The following is a 17,934-nucleotide window of genomic DNA, read 5'->3' on the forward strand; positions in this document are numbered from 1 at the left end:
AATCATCGTAACAAGAAAATAAAATTTCTACGATCTGATCGTGGAGGAGAATATTTGAGTTATGAGTTTGGTGTACATTTGAAACAATGTGGAATAGTTTCGCAACTCACGCCACCCGGAACACCACAGCGTAATGGTGTGTCCGAACGTCGTAATCGTACTTTACTAGATATGGTGCGATCTATGATGTCTCTTACTGATTTACCGCTATCATTTTGGGGATACGCTCTAGAGACGGCCGCATTCACGTTAAATAGGGCACCATCAAAATCCGTTGAGACGACGCCTTATGAACTGTGGTTTGGCAAGAAACCAAAGTTGTCGTTTCTGAAAGTTTGGGGCTGCAATGCTTATGTGAAAAAGCTTCAACCTAATAAGCTCGAACCCAAATTGGAGAAATGTGTCTTCATAGGATATCCAAAGGAAACTATTGGATACACCTTCTATCACAGATCCGAAGGCAAGACTTTTGTTGCTAAATTCGGAAACTTTCTGGAGAAGGAGTTTCTCTCGAAAGAAGTGAGTGGGAGGAAGGTAGAACTTGATGAGGTAACTGTACCTACTCCCTTATTGGAAAGTAGTACATCACAGAAACCTGTTTCTGTGACACCTACACCAATTAGTGAGGAAGCTAATGATAATGATCATGAAACTTCAGAACAAGATACTACTGAACCTCGTAGATCAACCAAAGTGAGATCCGCGCTAGAGTGGTACGGTAATCCTGTTCTGGAAGTCATGCTACTAGATCATGATGAACCTACGAACTATGAAGAAGCGATGGTGAGCCCAGATTCCGCAAAATGGCTTGAAGCCATGAAATCCGAGATGGGATCCATGTATGAGAACAAAGTATGGACTTTGGTTGACTTGCCCAATGATCGGCAAGCAATTGAGAATAAATGGCTCTTCAAGAAGAAGACTGACGCTGACGGTAATATTACTGTCTACAAAGCTCGACTTGTCGCAAAAGGTTTTCGGCAAGTTCAAGGGATTGACTACGATGAGACCTTCTCACCCGTAGCGATGCTTAAGTCTGTCCGAATCATGTTAGCAATTGTCGCATTTTATGATTATGAAATTTTGCAGAGGGATGTCAAAACTGCATTCCTGAATGGATTTCTGGAAGAAGAGTTGTATATGATGCAACCAGAAGGTTTTGTCGATCCAAAGGGAGCTAACAAAGTGTGCAAGCTCCAGCGATCCATTTATGGACTGGTGCAAGCCTCTCGGAGTTGGAATAAACGCTTTGATAGTGTGATCAAAGCATTTGGTTTTATACAGACTTTTGGAGAAGCCTGTATTTACAAGAAAGTGAGTGGGAGCTCTGTAGCATTTCTGATATTATATGTGGATGACATATTACTAACTGGAAATGATATAGAATTTCTGGATAGCATAAAGGGATACTTGAATAAGAGTTTTTCAATGAAAGACCTCGGTGAAGCTGCTTACATATTAGGCATTAAGATCTATAGAGATAGATCAAGACGCTTAATTGGACTTTCACAAAGCACATACCTTGAAAAAGTTTTGAAGAAGTTCAAAATGGATCAAGCAAAGAAAGGGTTCTTGCCTGTGTTACAAGGTGTGAAGTTGAGTAAGACTCAATGCCCGACCACTGCAGAAGATAGAGAGAAAATGAAAGATGTTCCCTATGCTTCAGCCATAGGCTCTATCATGTATGCAATGCTGTGCACCAGACCTGATGTGTGCCTTTCTATAAGTCTAGCAGGGAGGTACCAAAGTAATCCAGGAGTGGATCACTGGACAACGGTCAAGAACATCCTGAAATAACTGAAAAGGACTAAGGATATGTTTCTCATTTATGGAGGTGACAAAGAGCTCATCGTAAATGGTTACGTTGATGCGAGCTTTGACACTGATCCGGACGATTCTAAATCGCAAACCGGATACGTGTTTACATTAAACGGTGGAGCTGTCAGTTGGTGCAGTTCTGAACAAAGCGTCGTGGCGGGATCTACGTGTGAAGCGGAATACATAGCTGCTTCAGAAGCAGCAAATGAAGGAGTCTGGATGAAGGAGTTCATATCCGATCTAGGTGTCATACCTAGTGCATCGGGTCCAATGAAAATCTTTTGTGACAATACTGGTGCAATTGCCTTGGCAAAGGAATCCAGATTTCACAAGAGAACCAAGCACATCAAGAGACGCTTCAATTCCATCCGGGATCTAGTCCAGGTGGGAGACATAGAGATTTGCAAGATACATACGGATTTGAATGTAGCAGACCCGTTGACTAAGCCTCTTCCACGAGCAAAACATGATCAGCACCAAGGCTCCATGGGTGTTAGAATCATTACTGTGTAATCTAGATTATTGACTCTAGTGCAAGTGGGAGACTAAAGGAAATATGACCTAGAGGCAATAATAAAGTTATTATTTATTTCCTTATATGATGATAAATGTTTATTATTCATGCTAGAATTGTATTAACCGGAAACATAATACATGTGTGAATACATAGACAAACGAAGTGTCACTAGTATGCCTCTACTTGACTAGCTCGTTAATCAAAGATGGTTATGTTTCCTAACCATGGACAAAGAGTTGTTATTTGATTAACTGGATCACATCATTAGATGAATGATCTGATTGACATGACCCATTCCATTAGCTTAGCACCCGATCGTTTAGTATGTTGCTATTGCTTTCTTCATGACTTATACATGTTCCTATGACTATGAGATTATGCAACTCCCGTTTGCCGGAGGAACACTTTGTGTGCTACCAAATGTCACAACGTAACTGGGTGATTATAAAGGTGCTCTACAGGTGTCTCCAAAGGTACATGTTGGGTTGGCGTATTTCGAGATTAGGATTTGTCACTCCGATTGTCGGGGAGGTATCTCTGGGCCCTCTCGGTAATGCACATCACATAAGCCTTGCAAGCATTGCAACTAATGAGTTAGTTGTGAGATGATGTATTATGGAACGAGTAAAGAGACTTGCCGGTAACGAGATTGAACTAGGTATTGAGATACCGACTATCGAATCTCGGGCAAGTAACATACCGATGACAAAGGGAACAACGTATGTTGTTATGCGGTCTGACCGATAAAAGATCTTCGTAGAATATGTAGGAGCCAATATGAGCATCCGGGTTCCGCTATTGGTTATTGACCGGAGACGTGTCTCGGTCATGTATACATTGTTCTCGAACCCGTAGGGTCCGCACGCTTAAGGTTTTGATGACAGTTATATTATGAGTTTATGCATTTTGATGTACCGAAGTTTGTTCGGAGTCCCGGATGTGATCACGGACATGACGAGGAGTCTCGAAATGGTCGAGACGTAAAGATTGATATATTGGAAGCCTATATTTGGATATCGGAAGTGTTCCGGATGAAATCGGGATTTTATCGGAGTACCGGGAGGTTATTGGAACCCCCCGGGAGGTTTATGGGCCTTAGTGGGCTTTAGTGGAAGAGAGGAGAGGTGGCCAGGGCTGGACCGCGCGCCCCTCCCCCCTAGTCCGAATAGGACAAGGAGAGGGGGGCGGCGCCCCCCCCCCCCTTCCTTCTCTCTCTCCTCTTTCCCCCCCCGAATCCTATTCCAACTAGGAAAGGGGGGGGGGGAATCCAACTCCCGGTGGGAGTAGGACTGCTCCTGGCGCGCCCTTCTCCTGTCCGGCCGCACCCCCCCTTGATCCTTTATATACGGGGGTAGGGGGCACCCCTAGACACACAAGTTGATCCACGTGATCATATTCTTAGCCGTGTGCGGTGCCCCCTTCCACCATAGTCCTCGATAATATTGTAGCGGTGCTTAGGCGAATCCCTGCAACGGTAGTACATCAAGATCGTCACCACAATGTCGTGCTGACGGAACTCTTCCCCGACTCTTTGCTGGATCGGAGTCCGGGGATCGTCATCGAGCTGAACGTGTGCTAGAACTCGGAGGTGCCGTAGTTTCGGTGCTTGATCGGTCGGGCCGTGAAGACGTACGACTACATCAACCGCGTTGTGCTAACGCTTCCGCTGTCGGTCTACAAGGGTACGTAGATCACACTCTCCCCTCTCGTTGCTATGCATCATCATGATCTTGCTTGTGCGTAGGAAATTTTTTGAAATTACTACGTTCCCCAACATGTATGTAGAATTAGTGTATTTTGAAAAGAAAAAAAACTTAAGAGGTTTGGTCTAAAGAATTATTGATGTGCATCCACCTGATATTTGTGATAGTGCCAATGAAACACATCATATGAGAAAAGAGGTATGAGATTAATCTCAAAATCGTATTTTTGAAAGAATACAACAAAGAGTTATTGGAATATTTACAATCAGTCCGTGAATTTACTACATGAAGTAGACTACTGATTCAATAAGGAAATCATGTGAGGTCCATGCTATGTTAGTTATCATCATGGTGTCACTCTCTATGTGGTACTTATGCTAATATTCTTTTGAAACTTATTACAATTTTCCCATCCTCAAGATCTGTTGTTAAAACAAACCAATTCAATATTTTTCCAAATTAACAGTTCTTTTTGCATAAGAGCAAAGTAAATTGTAGTGATTTATTTCTGCAAACAAATGAAACCAATAACCTGAGATTTTAGGAACAACAATTGTCAGCCCTTATGAAGCACAAGGAACTGAAAATTTTAGTCCTACTTGAGCTCAGCCTAACAGATGTACGGAGGATGACCTTTAGTAGGTAATAATCGGTGTGGAGAAAACTGCATGGTATTTACTTATCTATTCTGTGGGATAATACATGGTATTTAAGGTAACCTTATCCTGAACCTGATGAATCATGTACTTATCTGTGATCTATTTTTCACGAAAGGCAATATATTAGGTCTTGCGTGCTTCTAATCATGGTACTATTTTTTAGGCTCAATTACAGTGCATAGGCTCCATTATAGTGTATATACTATTTTGTAAAACAATAGACAAAAGGAAGTAGATGTAGCATACATGATTCTGGAAACACACTAGTGAATATCTCGATTAGCACTACTACTTAATCAAATCATCAAATTGGCATATATTCATTATGACTACTGTTACTCTGAAACTATTTCCTAGAGTCTTGAAAAGATTTGACATTTCTGTTTGCCTGAGTTCAAAGATGAATCAGTGAACATATACTAGTTTCCACCCAAAAGAAAATCACTACTGCAATTTGGCACACAATGCATTGAAAGGAGGCATACATTCACACCAATGCAACATCAAGGCTAGCTGCAGCTTCAGCGAGAGGGTCAAAACCTGTTAGATGCAACTATGTGAAGCATCGACAGAACTGCTACCGCATAATCTTCTCAAAATATCAATCTAACGTCTATGTGAATGTGCCCTGTCTTGGTCGTTCATGCCGATGGCTCGACCCAGCACGCTGCCACCATCTGAGTATCGACATGCTACAACTAAACTTGTACAAATGCCATTAATCGACTCGAACCATGATGTGAATTGTACATGTTCCAGGAATATTGAAATTAGAACTACATAGTGTTATGTATTGTCCTCGTTGTACAGTTCTATACAGAAAATTTGTAGTAAAACAACTCCATTGAAGAACTCGAGTTAGTCCATCCAAATTTATTTCAGCACGCTATGCACTCACAAAATATCTATCTTTATGAAGTTTGCATGTAACATCAACGTTTAGGACATTGTATTAGAGATAATTACATGACTACATATCATCCCGGGCTATGAAATTGAAGGTCAGGGAGTTACTATTGAAGCAACACTTTGTGAATTGTTTGAATCCTTCAAAACCTACAGCCATAATAATGAATCATAATCTGACATCCAGATTGTTGAGAATTGCTATCTTAAAACTTGTTAACCAAGAACTCCTATTAACTAAACAGAAAAATAACTAATTCTAATAGAGAGGTTTGGCAAAATCGAGATTGTATGAGGCATAGGTGAATCGATCTTGTACAAAGCATTATACCCAGTAGCTCATACAAAATTGAAATTTCTTGGGAAGGAGCAGAGTCGCTAAAAGGGATAAGACTAGATACAGGGAATAACTTATGGCCTAACAGAGGTTCGTAATATCCCACTATTCTTTAAATAGATGTTCGTTCCTTTGCAAATAAAAAGGTGTTCATCACATCTCACTATTCTTCTTGTACGTCAGCAACATCAGACAAAGATGACTTGCAACATGTACACGGCCCAGTTCGAACTAGCTACGTGTGGCAAGTAGCAACTATAACATCATTTTATTGCACCGTCTGTTTATCTATATATAATAATCCAACCTATGATTTCCGGGCTTTTATGTCCATTCATTAGAAAAAATAGGCATTGTGCACGACAGACCCCATCAACAACATAGGACAGAGTACTGATGCTGCATGCACTTTTGGTGCCGGAAGCAGAGGGTGTAGAATTTTTCAAAGTCGATGTGCCTAAGAGAAGCTAGACAAGTGTTGCAATGGATTAGGACTCTGGGTCGACTTCGACTAGATGGTCCACATAGAGGATTTCCTTCTTAATAAATTAAACTAAATGGATCATGTGTATCAGTGAAGAAAATGTGCGTTTGTAACATGGTTTACTAATTAAGCATAATTTACTGTTGCACAAATTTGGTGCAATAAAATTTATAATAACTGAGCATCAGTATGTATATATATATATATATATATATACATAATGTTACTATTCATCACCCAGGATGCAGAATAAGTTATTCTTCACCTGAACTAATCTTACGATCACTTCATAAATAAATTACGTTTGAAATACAAATAGTTACATTCATATTGATTCACTACGTAAAATATGGTATAAGAAGACAAAAAAATAGGTTATAAGACCAGAAATATCGCATTTTATGTATGTTTTACACTATGTTTTTACGTTCGTAATTTTAAGTAACATAAAATATTTTTTACGGGGACTATATATTTTCTTACGTTCTCTTTTTACATATGAAATAAGACAAAATTTACGGAACCTAAAAATACGGTGCATTGACGTCAAACTAGAGAGGGATGAAGAATAACTATTCCTCATCCAGGGTGACGAATAGCGCGACCCTATACATACATACATACATACATACATACATACATACATACATACATACATATATATATATATATATATATATATATATATATACATACACACACACATATATATATATATATGATAATATGTGATATTCTTCCCAGTCACTTTATTTTAATTGTTTCTTAACTGAGGCATTAGGGCATCTGGCAGGCAATGTAGTGATGTAAAACCATTCACATCAAGGAAATGTACAATGCTTCTACTTAGCAACGAATCTTAGAATGATTCTAACATGTAAGAGAGAGATAAAAAATATGTTTGCTTTTGTTGGCCAAGAGATGGAAATTTCAAAAGAAAGGTATGAGGCCATATTTTCATGCCACCTTGTTTCAATACATTTGGGCAACACATATTATTTTACACATATAAGAGGTTATTGAATTCAGATGATACTAAGAGGCAATGTATTGCAGAACCTTTTTGTCCTATCTAAGTAGTGTGAAATAAAGAAGGTAAAAACATCTGATCAATCATTGTACATGCCCTAAAATTATGTATTAAATTATAGTGAAAATTTGACAACATGATTTTATATAGCAAGAGCATGTGTCCAGAATGTAAGAACTAATATGGTGTAAAAAAGGTCATTACATATGTTTATATCAGTAAAATATTATGCAGCTACTCGGCCATAGACATATGTTTATAGTAATCTAATCTAGTTATGATACCTCAGATATGATTACCAAGGGTGATGCTGGATCAGTGAGTAAATGTTGCAGTACCAAATATATATTTTTTACAATGCTTCTGCGAATTCTTACTTGGCGGGTTTTTAAAGAATCTTTCTCGCGGAAAAAAATCTCATTATTGAGCCAATAATAATTTTCTTTGAAGACGTGAATCTTATTAATCTTTTATTGCAATGATTTTGATTTTAAAAATGATCCATTAAGAACTCACTAGCACAGTGTGTGTGTGTGCAATGCAAACCAATTTTTTCATGAATTTATTATGAGTTACAACAAGAGAAAGATAAATTAGAGTTCGAATTACTTATTTGGGATTGTGTGAATGATTGTGTAGCAAGAGCACAAGGACAAAGGTGGATGTCGGTAACCATTCCTAGAAAGACATGATCAAGAGCAAGATGAAGAGACCATCTAAACATGAAAATAGTATGTTGGGAAATTGAACGCTTATCATTCTTTGATTAGGGAGTTAGTGTACAACTAAATATTATTTTGTAAGCATCCAATTAAAAATGAGAATCATCATATCATAATAATTTATATGGATGGTTTGCATTGTCTTAATGTACAAATGCAGATGCATAAAGGCATGTATTTCGAAACCAAACTCTAACGCTATTAATATAACTAGTCGTAAACCCGTGCACCAGCACGTGCTAGTGTGTGAAAACATGTACTCCGTCCTGTCCTACATATAAGTCATATATTTAGGAACAAAGGGAGTACATAGTATAAATTTTCCACACAAACATAAATTAGAACATGTTTCATATTTTAGAAGAATTTCTTTGTGTGGTTTCTAGGAATCATTTTACATAAGGATATATTGATGTGTTTTTACTAAAATGCCATTAGACACACTTTTTCTTGTGTATCATGGATTGATCATTTAATTATGTTGACTCTTTAGTATTGTTTTTGTTCCTTCACTAACCATGAACGTACTTGAGATTGAACATTTAAACTTGGTTATTAATGTAATGAACCTGTCATCCTGATTTTGTAACATCAATCATCCAGTCCATAGGATTCAGATTAAATTTAAATTTTGATCGAGAAAAACATGATTTATGGGAATAGAAAATAATGAATCATGTTTGTCTCAAAAATTAAAATTTATTTTCAATCAACCGTTCAGCTATAAACAATGAGACTAAGAGTAGAATTGTAAGAGGTGACGTATCAAAGAATATATATAATAAAAGACCAATCAAATAAAAAAGCTTAACTGGTTGATTTCATGGAAAAGAAATAATGATTCCAATATTGTATGTATGTTCTAGTTTTAAATTCTGAAACAGAGCACCAGTCCTTGGACTATGCGTAAGGGGATGTGCAACACCGTCGTTCTGTTCGTGAAGTAGGTTCAGTAGAGGTATATTAGTCCAATCAACTAATCTCCGTCTCTTATTGTAGTAAATTCTGCATGCATTCATCATTGAAGAAACAGTATCTGTCTAAGGCAAAACTAATAAGCGTTTGAATGAATCATTAGTTGTATACTCGTACTTAATAGCAAAAGATGGATACATGTAATACTTACAGTCGTATTTTAATACAAAAATATTTAAACTATATACTTCCATGTCCATGTTTGAAATTAATTTATATCGAGTCGTTATATCGCTCTTTCGTTCATGCAAAGAAGAAATATGTTGGACAAACTAAGATATTAATCTAGGCATCAAGCGTGCAGATGGATTCAATAGACAATTACTTTTGATAACTCCCCCACATAACTATTTGAACAATATGTCACTGTGCAACACTTAGCAAAATGCAGTGCATATCTTGAACCAAGGTATGGCATGTCGTAAAACAGCTCTCAAGATATAACGACAGAGTGATTTAAGACATAATTCAGAAAACATTTGCAGAAAAAATATTAGCTAAGTGTGCGTCAATTATATCTCGTCAGCCCAATAGCTTGGAACTGGACATATTTATCAACTAAAATTATAACTGTAACTGTGTTGCCTGTTCATATATGAAACTCATGATCATGCACTGATGAGTACTTTGAATGCTATTTATTCTATCATAGTTTATCTAAAATCAGACTGTTACGAAATATAAATGGTTTAGTACAACACATTGTAGCTTTTCTTTTCTATATGTTCCACTTTACCATCAAACATTCATAACTTAAGCATGTCTAGAAGCAGAAAAAAAAAACCTTCCACTTAGGAGCATCTCAAGGCCATGGTGCGTTGAGCGACAATGCTATCTTAGATTTCTGAGCATCTTAATCTACAGGGTGGAGGTAGCTATGATGAAAGATCATGCAACAACACAACAAATTATATTTAAAATAAGATAATTGAAAACTAAAACTGTATATTACTAAAGTGATTCATTTTACCTCGGGTCTCTGGGAACAACAATTACCATAATTAAGAAGGCTTGCCTACAAACAATCGCCAATTAGAGAAGCCACATTAATTTAGCGATAATAGAAAATAGCATAACTTGAGTTGATGCTGGATTGTGACTGGAGACTAATGATCTTTAATTGCCCCACCACTGCAAGAATGGTTGATTAATTTGTTTGAGTAAATTTTTTGTTTTCTTGATTCCAGCCTCATGCACACAGAACACATAAAAAAGAGTGGAGTTGGAAAAAAAATCAAGAAGTTGTGACGCGGAAGAGATTCCATAATTTTGGTGTGAAATTGTGTGATAGCTGACATATTTTTTGGAGGGAGACGAAGAGGATTTATATCCACTGTGTTATGCCACTAGCACATCCGAAATAAAGCACACTTGGGGCTGATGGAACAGAAGAAAACACTCTGCCCTGTAATTGACGTACATGTATAGACATCATCCTTCCTTCACTACTTCTCCAAGGCGATTAGCAAAAGTAGAAATCTCAGCAGCTGGTCGAGTAGTTGAGAATATATTTTATACAAATAAAAATCAATGATCTGATAACTTTCTACAACTGGAATTTGGAAATTTAATATGCACGTGATTAAATCTTACCACTCTCTGTCAGCACCAGACAATTAAATTTCCCAGAGAAGGCAAACCTATTACGGAGGAGCACAAACATGAGATAGGCGAGGTCTCTCAATCAACTTCAGCCCCTGCACTAAGATAGCATTAAAAGCTGCAAGAAAGGAACCCTGGATGAGAAATTCAGCCTTATAGAAGGGAATAACCTTACGTAACAAATACAAATAATATGTACTCCAGAAGTATTAAAGTAAGTACAAATTGTGCCGTAACAAACAAAGCATGGAGTCTGATATTCAGCAATTTGATCGAGCCACGTGATTTAGATGGAGCAGTAAGACAACAACATATTTATCGCCATAACTATAAACATCAAGAGAACAAAACATGCATCTTGCTTGTGTAGAGAGTGTGCAATAATATACTGAATGTTCACAGAACCATTACTTAAATCTCCCTGCTCTGGAGAGGTCAGGCTGGATATAAACCACTTCCCTGCAGTATCTTATGTAGATTATCCATCGATGATAGACATCAGACGCCATGCTCTCTAATGTTTCGTATCAACAAACCTGAAAAGTTTAAACAAACTAAAGCATAGTTACACACATCATAATGAACTTCTCTATTTGTGAGGCAACATGTGAGCATGTTTGTTACACTTGGACTGATGATTGTTTGAGCTTCACATTGGGGACGGCAACAACTTGAATACCATAGAAGCTAGATGCTAGCAGGAGAGCAAGCGACCTGTAACAGGAGGGAGAAGGAGCTGCAACGCATGAGAGTACATGGAGGCAGTTCCAATGAGACATCGCGAGCAGCGGCGGCGGACGTTGGCTGAGGAGCGTGTTAGGTAGGATGACGACAGGAGGTAGGGCATGGTTATACTCCTGATCTAAACGGTGATTGATGGAGATTCTTTTTTAAGGGACAGTGAGCTGTCGAGAATAGATGACATGAAGACATGAGCCTCTATGGTCATTTATTTCGGAATTGTTTGCCCATGCCTGTTTAATCTGCTCCCACTGGGAGTCGAACCCAGGACCTGGGGTGCTACTGAGGTCAATGCAACCACTAGGCTGCTGGTCTGTTCGCTGTGATAATATTATCATGGTTTTCACGGATTTTAAAAAGATATAAATTGAAGTTCTCAAAAAATTATAGATATCTATTTTTATGTGAGAGAAGTTATATTATAATATTTGACCATGTTAAAAAGAATCTTAAATAAAAAAATTATATGAAATGTTTTGTTGTTTTATACAAACTTTGGATTTATGACTTTATAAAAAGAGAGAAATAGTTTAGGGTTTGGCCAAATTAATTTCCCGTTTTGATTTATTGTCAGTTGGAATGATCACATAGATGAGTTATGGTTTAGTTTTGTCACATTTTCATGTAAATTTTAGTTGCATTCAGCCAACGACAATAACCAAATAAGAAGCAAAAGTGTGCAAGCCTTTTATTTGCTCCATATTCTATATCCATTAGATGACCTGTTTCCCAATTTGAAACTGAAGCCAGGAAGTTAAGCAACACTATGGGCAGCACGTTAACACATGTTTGTTCTATATAAATCATCCTCAAAGGCCATTAGCATGAATAATAATACACACGGACACAATATAAATGATCAGACGTGAATGACCAAATGGAAACTAAAACATAAGCCAAACCAACCTTTGGGAGGTAAGTTTGTAGGTTGGTTGCCCCGTTGTGTTATTACTTGGGTGTTCCGACTTGGGTTGCCCAAGTCGACCCGTCCTTCTGCGCATGCCATGACGTCTTAGTGAGCTTTCTGTTTCTTTTACAGTTTTCTCTTCATTTTGCACATCTTCTGTGCCATGATCACTTGATCCTCACTGTATTTCCCTTTGCTTTCTCCTAAATCTATGAAGCCGGCAAAACCGGGTCTTTTAAAAAAATGGTCTCCGTTCTTCAGACCCTCCTCCATTCCCACAGGAGTTTCTCTACACGCCTCTGCTTCCCGTGCCCTCTTACTCTACGTCATGCCACTGACTTGACATCCTTCAGCATGTAAGTTTGAGATTTGGAGCTATTTCCATGATGTGTTGACAAGTTCTTTTTGCTAGCGATGAACTCTACAAGATGCAACAAGTGACCTCAAGAGTGCAATTATAGCGATCCCTCCAAATTCCAAGCTATGATAATTAAGATTTTAAAAAAAGTTACCACCAAACGCCCACTTTGATTAGCTTTGCAACGAAGCAATCCGTGTGGCTTCCAGAGTCCACTAGATTTGAAGGCGTGTCCAACAAGCAATGCTAAAGGGCCAATCGAAACTATGTGTTCACACTAGTGTCTTCACTCTTCAGCATTAGTAGTACACAGGAGGCAAGAATAATATTTACCAGCAATATTAAATTGTCTCCGCTTCAGCGTATTTCATGCATTAAAACTTTCAATAATAAGCACCCAAAAAAATACATTAAACTTCATTTTGGCACTTAGAAGAAAAACATCATGTAAAGAACCGTGTTAGAACTTAGAACCCATGGGAGTTGATAAGGACCAGACCAACCATCCTCTATACGATAAATGCATCCCTTTCCTCCACGTGTTTCCATCCTTACTGATCTAACATGCATAAGTAGTCCTATTTCTGTTGTATGGAAGCCATTATCATTTCTAGTTGACCTTGGACATTTCACATTTGAAACATTCTCTTGTTATGGAATATATTAGGTAAATAGAGGAACAAAAGAAATTGAAAGGGGTGCATGACTTCAATGCTCATGGATGAGCACTATGAGAATAGGAGGCAAAATGCAGAGAGACAATACCTATGACAAGAGGATAATGTGAATGGTTACAAAAGGTAAGAGATGTGACATACAATTGATTAGTTATGGATAGAGCTGCAGGAAACAAGGAGCCAAGGTGAATATACTAGTATTTATGTACCAACTGGCTCTGTGTTTTCACAATGGAGTATGATGTGAACAAAACAATGTATGTGTTTGTAGGTGGCATTCAGTACTAAAGACACAATCCTTCCATGTTTAACATATATCAATTGGTCAGCCTAGAATGTGGAGAAGGTAACCGCGGTAAATCACGTGTGTGTATCGAGGTGTATGATAAGAATGAGAGTGGCTAAATGAAGTTATAGTGCCATACAAAATGATTTCTGGACTTGAGATAAGTGATAAATCAAGGATAGACATCACAACTAGATTTCTGAAACACAAGAGCAAGGATAGTATGATTGGTTTGCCAATTGGTCAATTTTTTGAAGAAAATAGATAGATGCGGGTAAAAGGGTTAACATGGGTTAGACACTTAAATGTTGAAGAGCAGCTGGTGATAAGGAGTTAAGGTGAATATATGTAGCTATGCATTTCACTATGCGTCATTGGGTGATGTGGTATGTGATTTTTAGCTGGCTATTACTTAATGTCTAACACAAGTACTTTTTCATATTTGGGCACTCCAATGATGTGCAAAATGAATGGTGAGGGGAGCATCATAATATTTTGGAGTTAGAATCATGTAACGCCAAATGACTATGATTGTTATCAAGGTAACCAATCAATCAAGGTAAGCATCATAGCTAGTTGTTGTCATGAGGGAACAATGTGAATTACCCTAACTTATCATATGAGTGTTGGATCCTTGTTGTTGTCAATATAAACATAATGTTTGCAGAAAGATGTCAACGCGGTTAGGTCACTTATTGAAGATTGGTCGCTAGTGCCGATAGAATAGCATATGTAGTGTGCTCCCTAATTGCTGTTGACTAGCCTGGGGCCCGATATGGAGTATGAGTTATTTTCATTTGGCATTTAACACAATTTTAACACATGACCCCTTCATATTTTACGATTGAAATGGTAGTGCAAGGATAATAAGGTAAAATAAGTGAGGGCAACTTGCACATGTTTGTTAGGTATAGCATTACAATACTAAGATTTGGTAATAGAGTTGGAATTCTACATGATGCAGAATGGCTACGCAAGTCATGGTAACTGAAAAATCATGATCAGCAACCGGGACTTGTTGTCTATAAAAGGATAAGGTGAATACAAACTAGTTAATTTTCAAGTGCTTCCTTGTAGTTGCCAAACCATAATGATATGTACTATTAGATATAGATTGACATGCTAGTCAAAGTCAAGGTAGTGGAGAATTCAAAGCATAGATAGTACCACTTTTGGCATGATAACAAGGGGGCAAGGTGAATAGGGTTGGTTCTTTAACTGGTTTGTCATCTTTAATTGACCTTCGATACACAACATAGTGTCTGTTTGATATTCAAAACGGTCACATAAAATTACAAATGTGATAAATACAATAGATAATGTTGGGTATTTTCACATAATTGATATTTATATTTATTTTATCACAAGAACGCTTCAGAGAGATAGAGAGATGTATTTATTTTATCATGCTGTAGCGATCCGACCTCAAACGGTCAAATCTCTCTGCATAAGTGTCATCTCTAGATCGGTAATGCTGACACACACAATACTTGAAGGATTTATAACGGAGTGCAATCACACACTTATTACATCGAATGTCTCAAAAGGAAACTTGTTACAATAATATGGCTTAAGGCCATCTAAATAAGATAACGGCGGAAGCATCGAATGTAAATGAGTCCATCAACTCCAACGGCATAGCTGAGTGCATGACAATGACCTAGCGCACCTTACTCTTCGTCTGAAAAGTCTGCAACATAGTACGTTGCAGCCCGAAAATGGGTTAGCACATAGAATATGCTGGCAAAATAACACTGTAGAGCAATGAACAAAGTAAATGCTAACACTACATGCATATATGGCTGGTGGAGGCTCTATGGTTATCATGTTTTTGCGAAAAGGCAGTTTTTCCCTACTGCAAAGGAATATAATTTATTTTAACTACAAAGTTGGTTGATAATCTTTGAGAATGGAAACCCCATCTCAATCCTAATTAAATAGTAATTAACAACCCAACAAAATTAATTAGGAGTGTTGAGATCACATCAATAATTCAAGAACCAGATACTCAAGATGTCCATAACCGGGGACACGACTAACCATGATTAGTTTGTACACTCTGCATAGGTTTGCGCACTTTTCCCCACAAGACTCGATCTCCTCCGTTGGATTTCTCGCACTACATGATATTTGAGAAATGGATGACCGAGACACGGTCTTTCCGAAGACGCCCCCTTAACCGATAGATAGGCCGGTACACCTACAATCCTCTACATCTGCTAGCCCATCATGGAAAGGATTCCCACAACTTACTCAACTATGCCAGAGCCCATAATGGCTTGTGGCTGCACAGGGAAGTTTCTAGCATGAAAAATCTTATGATCCCTTTGAGCTTGGGTGGCGAACCATAGGATGATCACACGGATTCCCCGGGATCTACTTGGACAACACTGGATTCCTCAGGTGCCCACAAACAATCCACCCAGATGTGTGTTAAGGTAGCCACCTTAAATAAACCCTTAGTTCATAATAATACTCACAACTGTCATGAATCACTCAAACCAATCCACGTCTACGAGCATAGCATAGCAGCATAAGCATAACAAAATAACTCCTAGGGTTTAAAATAAAGGACAATAGGTTCTACCTCATCAACTACTTTCCAATACCCACATGTTATCAAATCCTAACCATGCAGTGTTGGAGGATTGGACTAATGCATAAAAACTGGGTAATGAAGGGGTACGATCAAAGTGTTACTTGTCTTGCTGACAATCTGCAAACCCTAGAGACTCGTAGTAGCACGCTTCGCACTCCGGAAATTCTATCGCAAACAAACAATAGCATACATAAGCACTCAAGCATAGATGCAAGTGTAAAACTCAGATGAAAAAGTCCAAACTGAAAGTTCAACTGAAGTGCTTCGATTTGCAAAAAGAATCAATCAAATCGGAGCTACGAAACTCAAACTACGATCAAAAGAAGTTCGAATTCAAATCTGCTTGAAACCAAATTTTAATTTTTCAAAACCATGTTCAAGTTGATTAACTGGAAGAGGGGTTCAAGACGAAGATTTTGGCGTTGATTTCACTGGATTTGGACGAACGGTTAAAAAGTAACGAGGGTTTGAAGGGACTAATCTGTGATAAAAATAATCGCGGATAGGTCACTGGCCAAAAACAAAATAAAAAGAAAAGACTAACGAACGAACGTTCGTTAACAGAGACAAACGAACGAACGCGTTCGCGAACAGAAGCATTCGGGTGAACGTTCGCTAAATGGCGGAACCGAAGAAAAAAACCGATCTAACCGATCCAAAACGAAAAACAAAACAAAAACTGGCGACGATGGCGGTTTTTACCGGTTCCTCGAGAAAAACCGGCGGCGGCGAGGCGAGATCCGGTGGTGCGGCTTGGCTGCGGGGCGGCGGCGGCGGTGAGGCTTGGTTGCGGCGCTGCGGCGGGGCTGCGGCGTGGGCGGGGTGGGGCGACGGCATGGCGGCGACGGAGCAGCGGCGAGGCGGCGGGGCGGCATGAGTTGCAGGCGGCAGCGGCGGCTGGCTCAGGGTCCAAGGGGGGGCCTCGGGGTCACTATTTAAAGGGGAGGGAGAGGCGGCGATGGCTTGCAGGAGGGGGCGGCGGTGCTCGTGTCCATGCCGGACACTGCGGTGGCGGCGGGCGCGCTTGGGACTCCAGTCCCAAGTCGGAGGAGGAGGGCGGCGCGGCTGCGGGCCGGCCTGCTCGGCTGGGCCTTCGGCCCAGTCGGGCAGGAAGTTTTTTTTAATAAATAAATTCCGCCGAAAACAAAATTCCTAATAAAATATAAAAAACAAAAAATTCTAAAAATGCCAAAAACAATTTTCACCATTTAAATAAAATATTTAGATTCTGGCCCAAAAAAGCAATTTTCAAAAATGCATATTTTTTCTAATTCAAATAAAATCTCGAATAAAAACAAAATAAAATATTTATTTGATTTTAACATTTTTCCTCCAATATTCCCCTGTTATTTTGGAGAAGTAATTTTATCTCCACTCATTTATTTTAATATTGGAAATATTTCGGATAGATAAATCATTAAAACCAAAATGATCCTCTTTTGAAATTTGAGAAATTTCAAATATGAAAATAAATAAAATCCCCAACTCTCTCCATGGGTCCTTGAGTTGCTTAAGATTTTTAGGATCACAAACAAGATACAAATAAAACATGATATGCATATGATGATCTATATATAACATCCAAATTAAAAATTTGGGATGTTACACATCCA

General features: G+C 38.5%; 1 pseudogene; it reads right to left on the minus strand.

The window, feature by feature from the left end:
- The window catches only part of LOC147966403 (uncharacterized), a 35,172-nt pseudogene extending 18,014 nt beyond the window's left edge, over nt 1-17,158 (minus strand).
- Nucleotides 17,159-17,934: the final 776 nt, after the last annotated feature.

The sequence above is a fragment of the Triticum urartu genome, chromosome 6A (assembly GCF_056163025.1).
Source record: "Triticum urartu cultivar PI428250 chromosome 6A, HENAU_Tu73, whole genome shotgun sequence".
NCBI classification, from domain to species: Eukaryota; Viridiplantae; Streptophyta; class Magnoliopsida; order Poales; family Poaceae; genus Triticum; species Triticum urartu.